Below are 10,030 nucleotides of genomic sequence, written 5' to 3' on the forward strand. Positions count from 1 at the left end.
TAAGTGATAATTACATAAATTAATGTGTAATAAAACTTAATTTAGATAAATGAATGCCTGTATGATTTTTCTAAAGGCATGGCATGATGGTTTCTTGAGGGATTTGTTCCACATGAGTGTGATGGTTTCTTGAGGGATTTGTTCTACACTGATGTGATGGTTTCCTGAGGGATTTGTTCTACACTTTATTCTAGCTTGGGCTACTTGATTCCAAGCAACTCACCCTCCATGGATTCCCTACATAGTGACCCATAGAGCATCTGACCAGAACCTATTTTTCTTGCATTGACTCATGATCTTGGTTTCAGGCATCTTTACTATCTAGCATGAGTGTTAGCCATGGACATTTTCTTTATGTGTGTTTGTGGTTTGATCATTATCTCCATCAGCATAGTGGGAGTGGACCTATGGGTTTCATGTGGTTGGGAGGCATAGTTACCTATACCACTATTGGGGACTGGTGTACAGAGATGGTCTATTATTCCTGTGTGACTAGTGCTTGATGTTCACTTGGTATATTTGAGATTCTAAAATATGATTCCTTGTGATTTATGCTTTCATTGTAATGCTTGGATATCATGTTTAGATGATGTTAGTTTATTTTATGCATTCCTATATTATGATGTTTAGCATATGATTAGATGATGTGATTTTCTTAGTTGGAGTACTATTTCTTATTGGTTTAGCATGTTAGATTTCTCTTTCTTATGATGTTATTACATTTTAGTAGTGATGTCCTCATAAGATAAGTCCAACTATCTAGTTGGCAATTTTAGATGTTATGCATGGGGGATGGCTAGGACCTTTGAGGTATCATGATGTTATTACAGTTGGGAGGGAACATGTATTTAATATGTTATGTTTATTCTCTGCAATGTTGTTTTTAGTACATTTCCTTTACTGCTATGTTTTAGATGGGTAGATGTTCTTTTTGTCTTGCACTTATTATTTTCAAGTGCCTATGCATACTCACTGGTGTGGAGGATTGTTTTTCCCTATCTTCTCTTTTGGTTTTTTTTCTTTTTTTTTGATGTAAATCCTCACACGAGATTGTACTCTCTCCTATGCAAGATTGTACACTCTACGGTGTAAGACTTGGCATTTCCTTGTGAGGTTCATTGCACTTCCTTGTGTGGTTCTTTGTACTTCCTCACGCGAGCCTTGACACCAATGTTATAAGTTTGGTGGTTGGGCTAGATATTTCTTTGTGTGAGAAGGTAGTTTCTCACATGGTTTTGTGCACTTCCTTGTAAGAGAAATAGGGAGCATCTAGGCTTGGTCAAGGAAAGTTTAAAAGTTGGTTTTGGGCACCTTGTTGGATTTCACATATTTCAAGTTCAAAACAATCTTTCTATGGGGTTTAAAATATATTGTTTAAGTTCCCTATACTTAAGATATATTTTAATATATGTAATGATTCATTTGAGATAGGTTTTAGACCTCTTAGAGTTAAGATAAAGAATCTAAGAAATTTTAGGGCTTCAACATTTCAGATAGCCAAATTTTAGGATTTTGCATTTATCTTCTAGCATGGTATTTAGTAGATGAGTGGTTGTAACTTTGAGAAATAATCTTGTGTGTGGCCATTGTTGGTCTATGTTTGTAATTCTTGATTATGATATGGTTAGTTGGAAACAGACTCGTATGTTTAACCATGCTAGGAACTTGTTCTTTGGGTTTAAAAGAATATCTTGTTTGGGATTGTTGGTTTTGTAGTCCCTCTTTGAAATTGTAGATGTCCAGAAATCATTTGGGTATTCTCATGGTTTGTGTTATCTTTGGTGCTTGGGGATCTTTGGGAGTGTTTGTAAGACTTCCACTGGTGTAAGTGAACATGAGATCTTAGTTGTGTTCCCTATTCTTATTACCCTTTTTAGATGTTTCACACTTGCACTAGGTTACTTCATGTTGTTGTTATGTAACTTATCTAAAAAAATAAATTATTATTCAATGCATGTTTCATCTTGTTCCAAGGATCTTTGGGTGGGGCATTACAGATAATCCTCTACTTTAATCTACTATGCTAACACATTGTTCAAGTTAACTTTTTTTCTTACTCAATTTAACACACAATTTGCATAAAGATCATACACAAAAATCTATTGCTATGAAAATCATAGAAATCTCAAGAGATTTAAAATTTTCAAAGTGGTAAATAGAATTTTGATAGCATATTTATAGAAAAAATAGTAATGTTAAGATTACAATGGTAAACAAAGTATTTACCTACCACTTAAATCATACAATTAATGTTTAGGACCCATAGAGAATTGGTCATAATCTTTTTGTTCACATCTTACGACTGGTATACCACATTTAACCAATCCTTTGTCACCCTTGGCATCACAACAAGTCACTTATCAATTTAGACATCAAGACTAGTGTAAGATTCTCCTTAAGATATGATAGCTTAGTTTATTTGGAAGGTCTCACTACTGACCGATGAGCTCACTGCCTCTATAGGTTTAGCTATCTCTTCTTTGTCATTTTTCTTTCTCCAAAATTTGTTGAATCCTTCCTAACTTATTTTGTGTTTATTTTCTTGTTCTTCCCTTCCCTATTAGGGTATTGATCAATTGTCTTGTTTCTTGCCTTGTAAACTCTTGCTACAGTTAAAATATGTCATTCCCATATTTCTCCAAGGTACAGTGTTGTTTCTCTAGAATGTTAGTAACTTTAAATATGTTACAATATTTCCTTGGTTTCTATAGGTTGAGCATACATATAAAGTAAAATTTTCCCTCCCATGGGACTTTCTAAATTTGGGGATAATTGGTTTGATTGTGACTTGGATATATAGTCATCAACCTTGTGTCCTTACTTATTACAACAGTAATAGTATCCATTAATCATTTTCTCATTCAAATGAGACCTTCATTCTTCTATTTTATGTGTTAGAAATAGATAATACTAGGAGGGGGTGAATTAGTATTCTACAAACTTTTTTCCACAACTAGTTATTATTAATTACTTTACAACATGCATAAGAAAGTAAACCAATAATGTTGAATAGTAATCTTAACCATACACAAAGAGAACTCATAACACCATTATTTGTTAACTAGGGAAAACCTAGCTAAGGGAAAACCCTGGTGGGGACAACACCCATAGAATGATCCACTAAACAAAATAATTTGGTTAAGGATATTGAACCTATTAGGAGTCTATTAAATAAATATAGTGTCTTGAGTCCTTGTTAGAGGACTAAGCCCTATTAAAATCCTCAACCCTATTAGGAGTTGGTAGCACAATTATAATTTATGCAAGAAGAGCCAACTACCCTAACATGCAATATACAATTAAGCTCCTTTACAAATGTAGATATACATACAATATGGTCTCACTATTGTAATTCACAATTTGTTTGATCATACACCAGATTTTTTATCACATATATGTTCCTTCACAATAGTCGAGTGTCATCACAATTCACAATTACCTACACAAGATATGATCTTTACTTATATCTTGTAATTATCAAAACTATGATTGGTTGGCCTTGATACTTCCACACATTTGACTAATTATAAAATTAACTCAGGGTTAACATTTTGGATGTCATCCCATCATAGTTAAATAATTATTTTTGCTACCAAAATAATTTCTTAATCCATACATATCATTTTATTGTCTTACTCTGCTATACTCTGTTAATTACATCTACTGCTAATTCCTCTATAATTAATTTTGCATAGTTTGTATAGATATGTAAATTTACATACAACACCATGACATTAAGCCCTCAATTATGCATGTTCCAACTCATAATCTATCATCTGTACATACCAAATCTATCTTTATGTTGCTACAAATTGTCTAATACTTTGACAATTTTTTATCTCTGATTTCATAATGAAATACCAAAATATAAATGTTTCCATAAATGACAAAACTAACTCATCTACCTAGCCATATTTCCAATAATCTCCCCCTTTGGAATTGATGTCAATGTATGGAAAAAATTGGCTAAGTCCCAAAATGGTGTCATACAAAAAAATAATAAATACAAAAAGAAACTACTCAAAATTGTCCTTCAAAACTTCAAAATTGTATTCATGTCTTGATGGATCATTACATTCCTTATCTCTCCTTTTACAATGATTTCCTATATACATATCTAAGCTCCCCCTTTCATATATATACATCTTTTATATAATTTTCCTTTACATTCTTCTCTCCTTTTGACATCAATGACAAAGGTGTCCAAAATAATATGTACAAGACAAAATTGTGTTACCTTTCTTTGTTCTAACTTGAAATTCTTGATATACAATTTGTAAAATCAAGTTTAAGCTTCTCAAGATCCTTCTTCCAATTGCCTTTTACTATATCAGACATGTTGATAATTGTGCATAGTGCATATGATGCAACTTCTACTGCACTCAAGTCTATATAGGAAAATTTTTCATAGGATGCCTTTGCTACAAGACACTCCTCCAATTACCTCTGCAAAATGCTAACTTTAGGAGATAAATATTCTCTAAGGACATAGAATCTCTTTATTATCTTCTCCTTTTCAAATTCAATGCCTCTAGTAGCATTTTGAACTTTCTCCATTTTTGCTTCAATGTCTTCAATTCTTGCATCTAGTTTCTGTAATCTGATAGTGAGTGTTTGAAGCTCACTCATTATGCCTTTGATCAGGTCATAAAATTATGATATGTAGTTGTATGATATTGTGATTTTTCCATACAATTTATTTCCTTCATTTATTCTCTTCCTTGGCTCCTTTAAGCAAATATTAAAAGTCTGCAAAACACTTCTAACATTTGTGCATACTGTGTCAAAGAGCGATGCATCATGCTTAGTCTAATCTTACACTAAAGCAATATCAAAAAAAGTATTGAACTCTACATCAAATGTTCTCATCATTTCTTTAGCCTTCTTCTAAATGTTTGGCTCTACAATAGTAGTTTGCGCTATCTTTTGCATCCTTTCCACAACATCTTCCAAAGTTCTCTCTAAAGTCTTGACAAACTTGTTCTTCTCCAATAATTTTCTCAATGAGGTCTCCTTCTGATCATCATCCTTATCAGATACTACAGGCAATGTTGTAAGTGTTGTTGCTAGGGTAACTAGTGGAATAGGTGTGACTACTTAATGTAGTTCATTGACTTTCCTCTCTTCCTCTTTTCTCTCTTTCTCCTTTTCTTGTTCTTTTCTTTCCTCTTGCTCTTGTCTTTTCTCATCTTCAATCTTCCTCTTTTCATCTTTTCTCTTCTCGTCTTCCTCATTATCCTCTTCATCAAAGCTAGTATAGGCAGTGATATTGCCAAAAATGTTGCTTTGATACTCTACAAAGGGATTTCTCTTATCATCTACTATTATATGAGTACTATCCACATGCATGGATTTAGTCACAATAACGATATGTGGAGGTGAGTTAATTTTATGAGTTTCCTTAACCTCTTTTTGATATCCCTATTTTAGAAAATAATTTAAATAGTAAAATATTATATATTTATTAGTTATAATAATAATATTATATGTAGTAATATCGTATTATATCATATTATAATAGCAATTTGAAAATATGAATGGCATAATAATCTAATACAATAAATAATGATATTATGATTAAGAAATATTATAATATAGTAATACTATATTAATAAAGTATTATAATATAATATAAGTATAGTTGATATATTAATTGTAATATAATTATTAATATAATATATCTTATTATATTAATTGTTATAACTAAGCTTATAAATATATAATTATTATACAATCATATTAATATTAATATATTATAACTATTAAATTAATATAATATATTATGAAAGGACATGACTCTTGTTATATTATATATATATAGAACAATAACATTACTGGGGGGACATAGGGAGGAAAATCAAGAAATTATATGCATAGTCAAAATTAAAAATCTAATGTCCTAATTGGGGGCATTACAAGTGGTATCAAAGCACGATCTTGCCATCTTGTGGAGAAAAATTTGAAGACAAGGAATTGAAGAGTTTATCATGATGAACATCAAATACAGTCAGCAATATAACTAAATGATATCAGTGTGTTTCATACAGATTTCAAATATTAAATTAGAAAATCACATAACCAATCAAAGTATTCCTAAAGCTCTTTATCTCATCTTCAAACTCTTTCATGCAAAACTTCGCAAACAAGGGAAAAAGAAACTAAATTGATTCCTTTGTAGCCCTTAACCTTATCAAATGTTCTAATATGTCCCTTTGACCATGATGGATAACAAACCTGCTAAAACTTCTCACAGCTGTAGAAAAAGCTAATTCTTTGATATATAGAGCCAAAGCTTGGTCACAAGCCCAACCCAAGTGAGTGAACCACTGCAAAATCTCTAGTAATTTTTGTTTCTTAGACCGAGTTAGCTTTGTGGGTCTTGTAGACTAACACATCTCCTCAAACAAAATCGCATGATCACGAGGCCAGACATCCCCAACTCTTTTAACACCACCTCTATTTTCTTTCAAACTATCAAAATCTTTTACTAGGTTTTTATCATTTTTAGGTACATTGATTGGAGCCTCCATATTTCTTGCACTCTTTTCTCCAGATTGTATCATAGAGTAACACCTTCCATTTTGTGAAGTTTTCACCAATTGACTTAGCAATTCATCAGCTGATATGGTGCTAAATAAATGAGCTCCATGATACTAAGCAGGATTTAAGGGTGATTTCCCACAAGTACATGCAATATCTAATTCTAAGTAATAAGTCCAAGGAATGTATGGGAGATCAAAAAAAAAAGGTGGAGATCAGCATTTAAATAATTGCCATCAACTCCCACATGAAGGAGGTTGGATATTAAAATTAAATGCATTGTTCCCATCGGCTATGTGGAGATTCGCATCAGGGTACAAGCCTGGGTTTCAGCACCAAAGTATAGAAGCATACTGGTGTTCCCATCATTTTCCACATAGAAGTACTGATCATAGAGGATGACAACGATTATCCATTTAAGGTATGGATAGTGTATGTTTATTTTCCACTAAAATATATATTCAACACTTCAATATTTAAGGGGGATAAATGAAATTAAATATAAAGTGTTTAATATTAGTTATAAAAGAAATTAAATGAAAAGTGATTAACATTAATTATACATGAAATTAAATAAAAAGTGATTAATATTAGTCTCTTACATAAAGGAATATACATTAAGATGATAATTTAATAAAGGGAATTAATATTAATTTCTCTATTAAAGGAATATATTAGGAGAGTAATTGAATAATGATTTCTCTATCGAGGGAGTGTATTAGAATATTAATTGAATAAAACTTAAATCTAATAAGATCATAATTCTCCAAGATAAAATAAGGCTTGTGGTGGAATGGGTTCGATGACACCACTCGAGGTACTGGGTAAAGCCTACGGGTACTGGGTAAGGCCTACGGTGGAGTGAATATCCCAGGGTACATCATACAAGGGCACCATCTTGGGAATGATGATCAAAGAGAGGTAATGATAATGAGGGAGAATGGTGAGGCCCACTAGTTGGGTAACAAGGCACCCTATTATGGTTTCTCCTCCTAAATTTTTAATGATAAATTAAGTTTCTGGCACTACAACGAACTATGTTTTTATTGTAGATTAGTTTGATAGGATCATCTTAAGGATAAATCTTTGTATTCTCTAAAAACTAAGAGTATAAATACTTTGTCATGGTTTTTTATAAGAAGTTCCTAAAATGGGAAATTAATAAGATCATAATTCCCCAAGACAAGATAAGGCCTGCAGTGGAATGGGTTGGGTGACACCACTCGAAAGTACTGGGTAAAGCCTACGAGTAATAGGTAAGGCCTATGGTGGAGTCAATATCCCAGGGTACATCATACAAGGGCACCATCTCAGGAATGATGATTGGACAGAGGTAATGATAATGAGGGAGAATGGCGAGACCCATGAATTGGGTAATAGGGCATCCCATTATAGTTTCTCCTACCATACACAAGAAGTGATGATGTTAATATTATAATGAATAGATACTTTTGATTGACAAGTCAGTAAACTGAGACTATAAATACCCTATCAGGGGATTGATATAAGGAAGTCCTAAAAAAGGAAAATTAATAAATGTGTACTAATGATTTTTTTTGTAGTTGCAAATTCATAATCAAGGAATTGCATAACATATGTCTTCATCTATCTGTGTCGTGTTTTCTTTGTGTTTTCAACTATTTGCACCATGTTTACTTTATGTCTTCAATTGTCTGCATCATGTATACTTTGTGTCTTCATGCATTTAAGTGTTTACCTTGTGTCTGCTATGTGTTTTCATTCATTAAGATGTGCATCTCATAAATCTTTTAGGCTTTGAAATGCAAACATGTTTTGTGTCTATGAAGGAGCTTGTGTACAAATGATTTTGCTTAAGGACAAGAAAATTTGAGAGGGGAGGACTACAATATCCCTATTTTAGCAAATAATTTAAATAATAAAATATTATATATATTAATTATAATAATAATACTATATGTAGTAATATCATATTATATCATATTATAATAGCAATATGAAAATACAAATGGAATAATAATCTAATACAATAAATAATGATATTATGATTAAGATATATTTTAATATCGTAATACTATATTAATAAAGTATTATAATATAATATAAGTATAGTTGATATATTAATTGTAATATAATTATTAATATAATATATCTTATTATATTAATTGTTATAACTAAGATTATAAATATATAATTATTATACAATCATATTATTATTAATATAATATAACTATTAAATTAATATAATATATTATGAAAGGACAAGACTCTTGCTTATATATATATATATATATATATATATATATATAGAATAATAGCATTGCTAGGGGGACATAGGGAGGAAAATTGGGAAATTATATGCATAGTCAAAATTAAAAATCTAATGTCCTAATTGGGGACATTACACTCTTTACCAATACTAAGCGTACTGGCCTCAACATACACAGGGCTTGCTTATTCTAACTATGCACTCTCCTTAGCGGCTTTAGGAAAAGAAGTCATGTATCCACTATGGCTTCTTTACTTTCCTTGTTTACCTCTTCATAGTTTCTCCCATAAGAAGAATTTATCTTCTCTTATTTCTCAACAAAGGCTCAATACCTTTTAAAATACTCTCTATATCATCATTAGTTCTTACATCACACAATTTCTTAATCAGATTTTCTCTTAAATTTGTATCTTCCTCAACTACTCTTTTCTTCATGTTCAGTAGTCTATTATACAAGTCTTCAGGGATCTTATTATGAATACTATCAAATCTTTTATTTCTCGTAATCATATTCTTACTATAGCATTATCTAACAATTCTATTCATATTGTATGTGTGAATATGTGGCCTCTGTTTAATACACACACTTCAACACGGTCCTTATTTGTGGATTCATCTTGGAATAAACATGAAATTGCTCACCCAAGAATAGTTCGGAAAGGCAACCTGTTGCCTTCTATCTAGAGGGATTTTACTCTTTTAATATCCTCAGATTTGAGGTGTAGGTAACCAGACCCTCTAAGAATGGAGTTGCGAATGCAACTAATGATATATGAGTGTGTAATTTAGTCTAAATATGTTATGCAATTAATCTAAGAAAGTATGAAACAAACTAGATTAAATGTATGCATTTTAACTCTAAATGTCATTAATCTAGGAATGAGAATCTGTGAATATAATAATCTAGATGAGTGTATAATGTAGCAACAATTTGATTCAACCTCCTTAATGAGGAAATATGAGCTCCTTAAATAGAATTTTTGGAATCCATCAACGGGTGAGATCAACTCAGATTGATTGTCAGGATTGAAGCAAAGATTCAATTAAGATGGAAACTTCCTTGTGTAGGTGAAGTAGACTATTTCTGATCTAAGTGTGATGAGCAGTTAACTGAACTTGCCTGGGTGTGGGATCAAGTTAACTAGATTAATTCCAATTCAAGAGATAGTTCACTCAAAGTTTCCATCTTAGAATTTAAGAGTAGAATTAGGAAAGATATTTAATTTAATAAAGTGAGATATA

Source organism: Cupressus sempervirens, chromosome 9 (genome assembly GCF_028749045.1).
Source record: "Cupressus sempervirens isolate cs-2001-9-10 chromosome 9, ASM2874904v1, whole genome shotgun sequence".
Classification (NCBI taxonomy): Eukaryota; Viridiplantae; Streptophyta; class Pinopsida; order Cupressales; family Cupressaceae; genus Cupressus; species Cupressus sempervirens.